This window comes from Dromiciops gliroides, chromosome 4, assembly GCF_019393635.1.
Source record: "Dromiciops gliroides isolate mDroGli1 chromosome 4, mDroGli1.pri, whole genome shotgun sequence".
Taxonomy (NCBI): Eukaryota; Metazoa; Chordata; class Mammalia; order Microbiotheria; family Microbiotheriidae; genus Dromiciops; species Dromiciops gliroides.
In genome coordinates, this window is record NC_057864.1 from 352,897,643 (window position 1) to 352,912,271 (window position 14,629).

General features: G+C 33.4%; 1 pseudogene; it reads right to left on the reverse strand.

The window, feature by feature from the left end:
• Positions 1–3,222: 3,222 nt before the first annotated feature.
• LOC122725698 lies at positions 3,223–3,927 on the reverse strand (annotated as a pseudogene).
• Between the last annotated feature and the right edge of the window lie 10,702 nt (positions 3,928–14,629).

Sequence of the window (14,629 nt, forward strand, 5' to 3'; positions counted from 1 at the left end):
CCAAAGGTCTATAAAACTGTGCATACTTTTCAACTATTACTAAATCTCGATCCCAAAGAGACAAAGACTAAAAGGAAAAGTACCTGTATGTACAAAAGTATATAGAGAGCTCTTTTAGTGATAGGAAAGAATTGGACATTGAGGGGACTCCCATCAATTGGGGGCTAAACAAGTTGTATATGATTGTGATTGAATACCATTATGCTATAGGAAATGACTGACAGGATACTTTCAGAAAATCCTGGAAAGACTTACATGAACAGAGTGAAGTGAGAAGAAACATGAAAACATTGCATAGAGTAACAGCGATATTGTATGATGATCAACTGTGAATGATTTAGCCCTTCTCAGCAATACAATGATCCAAGACAATTCTGAAGGAATAATGAAAAATACTGTCCATTCACAGAGAAATAATTGATGGATTCTGAAGAAATACTTTTTCTTTACTTTATTTTTCTTGTATTTTCATTTTTCTCTGTTTTCACAAGGTGAATAACGTATAAATATGTTTTAAATGATTCCACATGTATAATCTATATCAAATTGCTAGCCTTTTTCTATGGTGTGGGGAGAGGAGAGGAGAGGAGAGGAGTTGGAGTATTTGGAAATTAAAAAAAAAGAATGTTAAAATTTATTTTTACATGTAATTGGGGAAAAATAAAATATTAGATTTTTAAAAAGAAAAAAATACTTCCTAACAATTATACATACCCAAAACTAGATTGAAAAGCATAATCTGTGACTAGATGACCATTAACACATTGGCATTTGTTAGTGGGGATTCATTTTGTACGTGGTCTGTATTTGATGGTCAGTAAGTTCTGTTCCAAGTCTAAAAATTCTGTGTTCCTCCTTCAGGATAAATTATAAACTCCCCACCTTGTGATTTAAAGCCATTATAGTCTATTTCCAGTTTAACTCTCAAGATGTGTTTTATATAACTCTTCTTCTGACGATCTATGTTTCAATCTCATTGTGTCCTAAATTCAGCATTCCATTTTCCTCCATATCTTTATAACTTTGCTCAAGTTGTCTTACATATCTGGCTTGCACCCCATCATCATCTCTGACTTTTAGAAGCATTATTTTTCTTTAAGTTTTGACTTAAGTGTTGCCTCCTACACTAAGTAATTTCTAATCCTCTAGAAGGCTATAAGGTCCTTGACAGGAGAGACATCTTCCTTTTTGTCTATATATCTATAAATTAAACTTTTGGAATATATAATAAATGTATCAGTCCTTACTCAAGGAGTTTATATATTAATGAGAATGCAACATATATAAGAGTATTGGGAAGTAGAGGGAAGAGTAGTGGACAATGAAGCAGTGGGGTTAAAACGGTTTGGGAGAAAGTCCAGTTAAGATTGAGTTTAAATATTTCTGAGTTCTTCCTAATACAGTTATCTCAGGGAGGTAGTGACCAATGAAAAACAAATCCATTTATTTATTTATTTATTTATTTATTTATTTATTTATTTACTTATTTACTTATTTACTTATTTACTTATTTACTTATTTACTTATTTATGTATTTATTTACTTACTTACTTATTTATTTATTTATTTATTTATTTATTTATTTATTTATTTATTTATTTATTTATATTTGTGATAAATAATTCTATTTTCTACATATATGAAACATAGAAATAATATATACATATATGACATATATAATGTAAATTTTCTACATTATTACATTTAGATATACATAGATATCAGTATTTTAAATCTTTAAATAACTTTTAAAATAAATAACATATACATATCAATTTATATAAATAATATATATGACAAATTTGTTTAAATATAATTATTATGTAAATGAGACCTAAATAACTCATATATGCACAATATATATTTTGCATGTGTATAGAAATACATATATATCTCCTGAACCCTTCCAGCACACTCCTTCCCCAGCTTTTAAATTTTTTTTTCTAGATTAAACATTTTCATTTAGATTTTTCTGTTCCAATCTCTATCCCTCCTTCCTCCCCTTCCCTCCCCCCTCCCTGAGGAGGTAAACAATCTGATATGGGTTATACATATATGATTATGTAAAACATCATCATATTTGTCACTTAATGTAAGAATATGAAAAATAGCATGTTTCAATATATGGAATCATCAATATCAGTCCTTTCTTTTTAGGTGGATAGTATGTTTCATTAATATTCTTTTGGGATTGTGTTGGATTAATGTATTATTTAATATATTGTTGAAAATAGTCAAGTCATTCACAGTTCTTCATCAAACAATATTGTTGTCTCTGTATACAGTGATCTCTTGGTTCTGCTCACCTCCCAATACATTATTTCATACATGTCTTTCCAGGCTTTTTTTAAGTCATCCTGTTTTGTCATTTCTTACTGCATGGTAATATTCCATCACCATCACATACCACAGTTTGTTTAGCCATTCTCCAATTGATGGGCATAACTTTGATTTACAGTTTTTAGCCACCACAAAAAGAGCTGTTATAAATATTTTTTGTACAGATAGGTATTTTTCTCTTTTTGGGGATGCCTTTGGGATATAAATCAAGTAGTGGTTTTGCTGGATGAAAGGGTATGCACAATTCTATAACCCTTTCGGCATAATTCCAAATTTGCTCTCCAGAATGGTTGTATCTTGTCACAACTCCACCAACAGTGGATTAGTGTCCCAGTTTTCCTACAATCCCTCCAACCACCAATAATTTCCATTTTTGTTATATCAGCCACTCTAATAGGTATAAGGTGATATTTCAGAGTTGTTTTAATTTGCATTTCTCTGATCAGTAATGATCTAGAGCATTTTTCATATGATTATTGATAATTTTTTATTTCCTTATCTGAAAACTGTCTTCAAATCCTTTGACTATTTATCAACTGGGGAATGACTTGCCTTTTGAAAAATTTGATGCAGTTCTTTATGTATTTAAGAAATGAGGCCTTTATCTGAAATATTTTTTCAAAAATTCTTTCCCAGTTTTCTACTTGCCTTGTAATCTTTTTTAAAAATTTTCAAGTCAATTTATTAAGTACAATGATGAAAGTCATCAGAAGAATATTCTCCTGAAAATTAATTTTTTTTTCTTAGAAAAAACAAAAGGAAACCAACACATGCTCAGCAAAGCCACAGATGCTGTGGTTTTCCAGCTTCTCTGCAAGCAGAGATACTAGGACAGGGATTCACCAACTGCTGACACCACCAGTTCATTTGTCAGTCTTGTCGCTAGTCACTCTCTAAATCAACTGGATTAAAATCAGGATCATCCTCTTTCATTGTCCAGCTCCAAGTCATCCATTTCTTGGAACAAAGATTCATCTACTTCCACTCTGTTACCAGCTTCTTCCAGGAACTGGATGTCAGATATGTCAAGATTATGATCTGTTTCAAACAGCTGTTTTCCACTTACTTTATTTTTTCCAGCTTGTTCTTCTTCCTTCATCCTTTTCTTTTTAATTTCTAAGAGCTCCGCATCAAACTTGGCCTTCTAACTTAAGAAATTCTCAGTTATTAGAGGAGTGCCATGGAAACATTGCCTTTCTGCTTCTTCTGCTTCTTTTCTTCTCTTCTAGTTTTGATTTGATCAACAATTTCATTTAGTTTTTCTTGAACAGCTGATACTAGAGTGAAAATAATTACCTTGCCAAGGTTTTCTTCTGCTTGTAACTCTAACAATTTTAATATATCTGAGACATCATTATCTTCTAGATTCTCTTGGGAGAATATTTCTTAACAAGGCATTTCATCTGGATACTTTTCTCCATAAGTAAACTTAAGGGTTGTCTGGACAGTTTCATCATTTTCTCCTGCTTTAGATGTTACAGTAATAGTAAAACTAGTTGGATTTTCTGATAATACTGTGAAGAAGTCCAGGTAGATGGGCTCCAGAGCCTCCAGTTTGTTGTTCTGCTCTTCACTGCAATCTGTCATTGTGGCCTTAGCCGCTGTCCCATGGAACACTCAGACATGGAGAGCTGGAACTTTGAACCTGGAATACCGGGGCCTGCTGGGCTGGTGGGTCACCTTGTAGTCTTGGTTACATTAGTTCTGTTTTTGCAAAACCTTTTTCATTTTATATAATCAAATTATCTATTTTACATTTAATTTTGTTCTCTTTATCTTCCTTGGTCCTACATTCTTCCCGGGTCTATAAATCTGACAGATAGACAATTCCATAGTCCTTTAATTTTCTTTTGGTAACATCCTTATGTTTAAATCATGCCCCATTTTGACCTTATTTTAGTATATGGTGTGAAGTATTGGTCTATACCTAATTTCTTCCATAGTGTTTTCCACTTTTCCCAACAGTTTTTGTTAAATAATGAATTTTTGTTCCAAAAGCTTGGAACTTTGGGTTCATCATATTCTAGATTAGTATAGTCATTTGCTATAGTATAGTTTCTATCCTATTCCACTGATCTACCTCTCTATTTCTTAGACAGTACCAGATTGTTTTAATAATTAGCATTTTATTATTACCAGTTTGAGATCTGGTACTGCTAGACCACCTTCTTTTGTATTTTTTTCATTGATTCCCATGATATCTTTCAACTTTAGTTTTTCCAGATGAATTTTGTTATTATTTTTTCTAGCTCTATAAAATATTTTTGATAATTTTGTTGATGTAACACTAAATAAATTAATTAATTTAGGTAGATCTGTCATTTTATTGTATTGACTCTGCCTACCCATGGGCAAGTATTGACTTTATTTTAGTGAAAATTGTTTTGTAGTTCTGGTCATATAGTTGCTGTGTTTGTCTTGGAATGTAGACTCCTAAGTATTTTATTTTGGCTATAGTTATTTTAAATGGAATTTCTCTATCTGTTCTTGTACTTTGTTAGTAATATATAGAAATTCTGATGACTTATGTGGAATTATTTTGTATCCTACAACTCTGCTACAGTGGTTAATAATTTCAAGTAGCTTTTTAGTTGATTCTCTAGGATTTTCTAAGTATAACGTATATCATCTGCAAAGAGTGATAATTTTGTTTCCTCATTGCCTATTCTAATTCCTTTCTTTTTCTTCTATTATTGCCATAACAAATATTTCTAATGCAATATTGAATAATAGAGGTGATAATGTGAATCCTTGTTTCACCATTGACTGTATTGGAAAAGCTTTTAGGTTATCCCCATTACAGATAATGCTTGCTGATGGTCTCGTTTATCATTTTAAGGTAACCTCCTTTCATTCCTATGTTCTCTAATTTTAAAAAAAAGGAATTGGTGCTGTATTTTGTCAAAGGTCTTTTCTCTATCTATTGAGATAATCATATGATTTCTATTGCTTCTGTTATTGATATAGTTAATTATGCTGATCTTTTTCCTAATATTGAACCAGCCCTGCATTCCTGGGATAAATCCCACCTGTTCATAGTATATGATATTTGTGATAAATTTCTGTAATATATTAGCTAGTATTTTATTTAAAATTTTTGCATTGATGTTCATTTATTCATGCATACATTTCTTTATTCATCTATTAATTAATTAATTAATTTCCTTATTTCCTTATTCATTCATTAATCTATCTGATAGTTTATCTATTTATTAGTATTCTTATGAAAATTTTTAGTTCCAAATCCTCTCTTTCATTCCTATTCCCTCCCCTAATTATTGAGAAGGCTAGCAATTTGATACATGTGAAATTAAAGTATGGAAATTTTCTAAGTCAGAAGTGTGGAAGGAAAGGAGGAGAAGGAATCTACAAAGAATCCAGATGATAGTAAGTAAAACCATTGGTTTTGGTCCTTTGTAAAATGGTCAGTGAGAGAGTTTAACTAGATTATCTTTAGTTCCCTTCAAGTTCTTTATCTTTGTTCCTACACAGTTTAAATGGCTCAGGGGGTCAAGAACTCAGGAGGCAGGGATACTGTACCTTCCTTCCATGGGAAATCACCCATCCTGGGATGAGAACACTGGCTTCTGTAACATGGGCTTGGGCTATGACTTTCCAAGCAGAGAAGCCAAGAAAGTCCATGATAACATCATGCTCCCTAGGAGAGGATAAGAGGATATGTATATACAAACACATAGATACATATATGCAAACCAATAGATATATCTATATCTTTATATGTATCTCCCTATATCTTTTTCAAATTAATCAGAAAAACTTGGAAATACATGCAAAAGTGATGCAAAATAAAATGAAAAGAACCAATAACACCAATATTTTTTGATCAACTGTGAATAACTCAGCAATGATCCAAGAAAATTTTGAGGGAATAATGATGAAAATGCTATCCATCTCCAGAGATAGAACTGAATACATACAAATATCTACCTATAGCTATATATATATATAATCCAAAAGACCAGAGGTAGAAGTTTAGGGTCCAGATCAGAAGCATCAGGCTAGTAGCAATGAAGACAGTTTGAGAACAGGTCAAAATAAATAGTGTAGGAGACAAGTATAATGGTCTGATACAAGTAAAACAGAAGATTCACAATACAAATCATGATCTACAAGTCTGTCCCTATTCAGGTGATGGATAGCAACCTAAAAGCTATCTTGTAAATGGTCCAACTACAACAAAATTTCTCATCACTGACATAATTAATTAGCCACTGTCAATTAATTGGCTTTGAACTTTATCAACCTATTTGTGTGATATATTCAATATTTATAATAAAAATCAGCCCCTTCTTTCTTTTTTTTTTGTGGGGCACTGAGGGTTAAGTGACTTGCCCAGGATCACAGAACTAGTGAGTGTCAAGTGTCTGAGGCTGGATTTGAATTCAGGTCATTTTGAATCCAGAGCCAGTGCTTTAACCACTGTACCACATAGCTGCCCCCAGATCAGCCCCTTATTTCAAATGCATAAGGAAGGTTGTTGCCCAGTAGGAACTTTACTTGATTCTATATCTATGACCTTTATGTAAGTCTTTTTGCCCCTTTTTCTATATTGCCTTGGATATCTTTTTGTGTGAATTGTTATCTACTCCTCTGGGCCAGGGGCTCATGCACTGACACAATGAAGATATCCTCAGTTTTTGGAGAAATGTGTTTCTCACACACTGATTTCCAATTTCACTCACCTTCATAGCCAATCAGTTTCCAACTCTTGTTAATTATTCTTCCATAATATATCTCACATTTGTCCCCTTCTTTATCTGTGAGAAGGCAAAAGGAATTAGAGTCTGGCCATGCTGCCAAGAAGCATAGTGAATGATGCAAACAAGCTCTATCTTTATCTCTACAATCAAGGGAAATCACCCAGGAAAGAAAATAATGCCATCTTACAAGGCCTTAATTAATGTGGAAAGAATATTAAATTTTGAGATCCTGAATCGTGTCTTTTGTATTGGCATGTAATACTTCTAGACCTCAGTTTCCTCATCTGTAAAATTTAGGAGGTTATGCTAGTTTGTCTCAGAGGTCTATTCTATCTCTAAACACAATTTAAACTGGGTTTTTTTACTTATTCTTCTCTGACTGTGAGCAGGCATATGGCCTGCGGCAGCTAGAATTCAAGAAAATAGGCCATTTACTAGATTTTATACCACATCAATTTTTATTCAGTTGCTGTTCCAACTCATTTGTGATTCATATCCTTCTTAATTACATCACCATTTCACCACATGGACAGAAAGAGTAAAATTTTGTCAGAGAGCTAAATTTCTAGGTTAAACTTAAAGGACCAAGTTGCCATATTTACCTTCTCAGACTGTTTAGCCAAATATGTTATTTTTAGTTTTGTGTTTTAGGAATGGTAAATTACTTCTTCCATATTGAAGTAAAAAAAAACTTATAAAAACAAAACAAAATTTCTATGGAAGTGCAATGGTTGAACTTGGACATAGAATAGTTAAAGCACTATCTCACTTGGGGTCAAGACTCTAGTTTGTCATTTACTTCTTGTATGTAAGCTGGGGGTTATTCTGCTAAATATCATAGCAAGAATACTGGCTCTGGAGTCAGAAGGTTCAAATTAGTTTTATTTTTGCTTTTTTGTTTGTTTGTTTTTGTGGGGCAATGAGGGCTAAGTGACTCACCCAGGGTCACACAGCTAGTGTCAAGTGTCTGAGGCTGGATTTGAACTCAGGTCCTCCTGAATCCAGGGCTGTTGCTTTATCCACTGTGCCACCTAGCTGCCCCAAATTAGGTTTAAATTTTATATGTAAGAAATTGAAACTGGACTGGATGGTATTAGATGGCCTTCTAACTCTAAACCTCAGATCCTAATTTTAAAACAAATTCCTATCAGTTTCTTTATCTGAAAAATGAGAAGTTTGGTTTAGGACCTTTAGGGTTACTTCTAAAACTAAAATTTTATAAGTCTGTAAATAATTTGGGTAAAAAAATAAATTATGCAAAGGTCATTTTAGTACCTTATGCTTAAAGATCAGTATTTTCCAAGATGAAGACCATAGACTATAAGGTACAAAAAGAAAGGAAATCTTTTTTTTTCTAAGACCTTGATTTATTTTGAGGGAAAATTGAATTTCTTTTTACCTGAATGAAAGAATGTCTACCCCAACTATTCCTCTGAAATTCTTAAATTTAGAAATGAGATTTAACTACAGCATATAAAAATATGAAATGTGAAAAGAACCCAGAGTAATGAAGCTCCTAGATAACGGCCCCTCATACACAGACAAGAATACGTCTTTGTTATTTCCTTCTTAATCCCTTTCATTTTGTTTGGAAATGTTTGCTGGTTTCTGCTTTCTCATTGCTCAATAGCAATTGAATTGCGGCACTAAAAATGAAATTTTTTTTTTCCTGAGGAAAGGACGGCATTATTGTTTCATTCTCATTTTCTTTCTGCAAAAGCTTGGAAACAACATATCTGATCCTAATCTGCCAGTCCCCTTCTCTGTTCTTTGGCTATCATCATAATAACCCTCAAGGAATGATTTAACATCATAATTATAAGGAATCAAAGAATGATTAGAATGATGTTTTCCTTCTCTCTAATTTCCTCTTGTTAATTCCCTTGTCTGCAATTCTCTTTGCCTTTAATGTTCACTGCTGGGGCCCAATAATACCCAGTGGTAGAAACAAGACTAAGGAGCTTATTCATACTGCAGAATGATGAACATCTTTGTATAACTGGGAGATGGGCAAATAAGGCTCAGTGGCATGTTTCCTGTTACATCCTTATTCACTTTAAGTTCTGCCATCCAAAAGCCTAATGTAGCAAATGTTAATTTTGACCTTTCCCAGAAAGTGTTAATACATATTTTTAGTTCTCTCTCTGGTCAGTACAGGGACAGTGAGGGGGTGAAATTGATATCATACTATTTGATCTCTTTGTATTCATATATCTAAAGTCAATGATATGCTTTACTACATTGGCAGAGGTAAATGTCCTGAAATTAACGATGGTGGAAAGTAGACCAGAATTATACAAGGAATAGCAGTTTTATTATTGGCTATTTTCTTTCCTTTCTTTTATCCCTTTGTCATCATGTGACAATTGTGGACAAACTATTGGTCCTGGTGTGTGTGGATGTAATTAATGTAATGATATGAACCCCCTATACATAGATATTTTCTCTCTCCTACTATACCATAAATATGTTAAGGGTATGGGTCACGTCTTATTCTTCCTTGTATCCTTGGCACTGAACACAGTATCTTATTCCTAGATAGTATTTAATAATGTTTGGTGAGTTGAGTTGATTTAAGGGAAAAATAAAGAACAATAAATGAAGAATATAAATAGAATATGAATGGCATCAGAGGATAAATGAAAATTAATGGATATTTTAAAAGAGTAAAAAAGAAAAAAGGAAAAAGATTTACATGTGATTTTGCCTTAAAATTATTTTACAAATTGAGGTCCTTAAGAATGGATATAGTTCTAAATATGTTTCCAAGATATATAGTTAGCTCAATATCTCAAACCAATTAAAATGATATGGAGTGTCAAAGCCACATTTTAAATTAACCTTCTGCTGATATTACAGATTGAAATATGATGAGTTTATGGGAACAAGGCTCTGAGCTTTGGCAGTTTCCTCTGTGTCCATGCATGTGATTGTAAAAAGAGAACCAAAATGAAAGGTGTCTGCATCATAATGTCCGCAAGGGAATGTGGACACATACCTTCACAGATGTGTTGGAGAAATTGTATAAATCAAACAGAAATTATTCACCTTGTCAGGACACAATCCTAAAATGCTATGATTTTCTTCATATATTGAAAAGGAAAGGCCACATCTGCAGTGCCCTTCATAGAGGTTCTGCCTTAGAATTATGAAAACCTGGGTTCAAGTGTTACCCTGGCCACAAACAAAAGACCATATACCCTGGTCAGATCATTTAACTTCTCTGTGCATAAGATGATGTATTAAGACTTTAAGTTGCAGAAGAGTTGCTGATTTTTATTGGAAGGACTTCCTGCATCAGGACTTCCCTATAGTGATGGAATCACAAGTCTAGAGGCAAAGTGAAAAGAAGAGGAAAGGAAAGATTGGAAAGGAAAGGAAAGGGGAGGAAAAAAGTAGGAAAGGAAGAGAAGGGAAAGGAAAGGAAACAAGAGGAAAGGAAAGGAAAGGAAAGGAGAGGAGTCACTATTGCTTTCACTTTATCTAAACATTTAAGCCACATATTTCATTCAGTTACTTGCTGCCATAAACAAAGCATCCAGTCACATGTTAAAACATGGGTCTGGGGTTGCTACAGCACATTCTTTTCTATGTTTCTCTGTAGTAGGGTTTCTCTAAGATTAAATTCTCTGCACAAGTTTGCCTCAGATAATACCCTGTAGGGAACCACATGAATAGAAAATAATCTTTTTATGAGAATGACAATTCTAGAATGTTTTAATAATATTAATTTTAAACAGAAAACATATGTGTTTCTCATTAAGTTTGCAGTCCCTGTGTAGTTACATCATACTTATGGCTCAATATTTCTGATTTTGCTTTTAATTGTTTTAGCAGAAACCTGTCACTTTTTATAGTCTCCATTACCTGGGTTACACATGAAGAAATGATTGTCATGGTAACTTAGAGCCTATAATTAGTATCTCTACCTGCACACATGTGTATATGAGAAGGAAAAGCGGAATTCCTATGTTGGCCACACTTAGATGAAGGAGGAAAGACAATTCTCTGTCTCTCTATCTCTCTCTGTCTCAGTCTCAGTCTCTGTCTCTGTCTGTCTCTCTTCCTCCCTCCATTTACCTTATTTATGTCTATGAGAATTATGAAGGAAGAGCGAAATGATTAAAGTCAACAGTTTTAAGTTGAGGAAAATCCCCCTTTTCATAGTGAAAAGGAGAGATTGGAATGAAACTATATTGTCATTTCTCCCCATTCAGGCAGGTTGTAACACTGCTAAAGTTGTGTTTGAGTTTGGCTAATAAATGGTAAGATCCTAGTAAAGAGATCTGCTTCTCACTCTTTTGCTTTAATCTTTATTTTGGTCTTCCTCATCCCTTGAGAGTTTTTAGACAACTTTTGTAACTTAGTTACTGTTACTAAGTAATTTTCCTGGATTTAAACAGAATACTTATTTCGGTGCCTAGGGGTAGTGTAATAGTCTGTTTTAGGTGGAATTATAGGTATTCAAATCCCATTAGTTAATCTCTGTGAAACCTTCTGGAAGAATACCATACAGTTCACAATGCTTCTATATCCCAGCTTTATGACTTGCATTTTATCAGACTGTATTTTATTTATTCACTCTAATTGTAGACTGCCTTTGATAGCTTGTTTACCAGGGTGCACTGTGTCATTGTAACATTTCCCTGTTTTTTTTTTTTTTCTGGCTGTCTTCTAGAATTTTTGAAATATTAATGAATGGTGTTTGTTGTGAGGCAATTCACCCTGGATAGCATGTTGCCATAATAACTTAAAGTTGAATACTTTATGCTGATGCTGTTGCCATTTTATATGGCTGTTTAACTATACCATCAAAGTCTGTTTGAGTGAATTAGAGAAAAAGTGTGTCTACTGTGGGTGTGTACATGGTTGTGCTCATACATGGCACAGGAGCTTGGTGATGGGCACTTTTTCCTTCTGGAGCCCAAGTAGAAATTAATATTAGTTAATTAAAGCTTAAAAATAACTGTTTACTTAGTTTAGTTGTCAAATGCTTACTTCTCAAAATCTAGTGCTTTGATTTGTCATGGGAAAACATGATTTGCCATGGGACAATTTATGGGATAATTTATATCACAAAGTTTGTTGTGTTGTGACTAGCTGAGGGTGGTAGCAGGAATGCTCAATGTGTAGTGTTTTGTGATCATGGTCACAGAGATCTTGGTCATAGAGATCACATAAAAATAGAGCTCAAAGGAACCAGAAATACTTTCTAGTTCTCCCATTTTACAGATGAGGAAACTTATACCCAGGGAGGTTAAGTCATTTGTCCAATATCACAGAAGTAGTGAGAGTCTGAGGCATCATTTGAACTCAGGTGTTTTGACTCTAAATCCAATGTTCTTTCCACTGTACTCTGAAATCCTTGGGCATCATTGTTGCCTTGGGAAGGATTGGAATTATTTTATAGGACCCCATAAATTTAGATTTAGAGTGGGAAAGAAACTTAGAGGCCACCTAGTTCTACTCCCTTATTTTGAAGATAAGGATAATGAAGTCTAAAGACTTTTGAATTTGTCCACTGTCACCCAGTGGCATAGATGATAATTGAACATGGTTCTAAATTTAATACTTTTTTCTCCATTGTGCCGTATTGCCTTGATTTGCTATCTATAACTAATTTCCTTTTACAAAGATGTCTAGCAAGTACCATACGCTTTATATATCATGGTCTTTATATGAGCTACAAAATTACATTAAGACCAAAAATTCCCTTTTAAGCAAATTTTTAAAAAATGAAATTAAATAGGATTTCACTGGTTGTGATCATTTAGGCAAGGAATTTATTGCAGATATCTCACCTGTGATATTGGGAAAGACAGCCAATTTCTCTGGTTCTTGAATCTTCTAATTAGTAAAACAAGGGTGTTGTACTAATTGTTCTATAAAGTTTCCTTTCAGCTCTATATCAAGATGCTGGAATAAATAGGGATAGGGATTGCATCTATAATTTCCTGGGCGAGCAACTTACCTAAACCATGTAGTTTAACATCGGCAATGTATATAATCTTAGAAGGTTGACAATGCACTAAGAGTTTAAATTACTCTACCTAGGTTTCCATAAATTATGCAACAGAATCAGAACTGGATTTTAGGATTTCCTGACTTGTAGACCAGTTTTATATGTGTTATACCATACTGCATATCCAAATATCTATTCCATATGAAAGAGCAGTCCTACTACATAACTATATTGTAGTTAAGGAAATTAATCAGATTTTCATTCCAATTTTGATATACTTTTATTCATCCATTCTTTCATTCTTCAGCCATTCATCAGCATCTTTCATGTTCCAGGTACTGAGAAAGATATAAGAATAATTGGGAAATCGTCTCTTTCTTCTTGACACTTTCCACATGGGAAGAAAAATAGAACATACACAAAATAAGCAAGAATATGATAAAAGTAAAAGGGTTTGATAAGAATACAAATACATTGGCACTCAAGAAGCATTTATTAAGTCTTTCCTTTGTGCTAGGCCTATTGTAAGTCTTATGAAGACAAATACAACAATAAATATCAGCTAGCATTCATCTAAGGACTACTCTGTGCCTGACACTTGCTAAGTACTTCAAATCCGACCTCAGGCACTTGACACTTACCAGCTGTGTGACCTTGGGCAAGTCACTTAACCCCCATTGCCCTGCCAAAAAAAAAAAAAAAGAAATAATTAGTCCCAGGTGTCATACTGTTAAACTTGATAGGCAAAAAAAAAAAAAAAATACAATGGAGACCTACAGCATTGAGGGCTGAGAAGGATTAATGGCAAACCATGGACAAAAGAAGCATTGGATGAGAAGGTAGGATAAGAATTGACAATTGTTATTAGAATAAAAATGAATAAGATATTAAAGTCTCATGATACTTTGAGATATCAGAAAAATGCTCAAAATCAGAAAAAAGGGAAAAAAATTCCCAGTTCTAAAAATCAGGGAGTTATTGATGGAATATCAACATAAGTAAGTCTTGGAAATAGGGAAATTTTAACATTATAGCCATCTGCCTCTTCCTATACAAAACATAGCTCAAGATTAAAATGCTTGTCTTTAAAATTAGGAACAGCTTTTCATTATGAGTCTTTTTTGTTCTATAATTAATATGTTTGCTCTTCAGATAGGTGGTCTGTTTATTTCAATAGACTCTCTCCAGAGTAGATATTGGGGCCTAAATAGGACTGAATTAAGAATATGTTTGGACTAGTTCACAACTAAGCAAACAATGCATCAGTTTCCCAAATTTTCTATATTCTGCCCTGCATTTGTTATTTTATTTTTCTGTCAGTTTTGCCAGTCTGATAAGTGCAAAGTGGTATCTCAGAGTTCTTTTAATTTGCATTTCTTTAATTAATAGTGATTTAAGGGGCAGCTAGGTGATGCAGTGGATAAAGCACTGGCCTTGGATTCAGGAATACCTGAGTTCAAATCCAGCCTCAGACACTTGACACTTACTAGCTGTGTGACCCTAGGCAAGTCACTTAATCCTCATTGCCCCTCCAAAAAAATATAAAAACAAACAAACAAAACAAAATAGTGATTTAGATCATTTTATGTGACTATTGATAGTATTG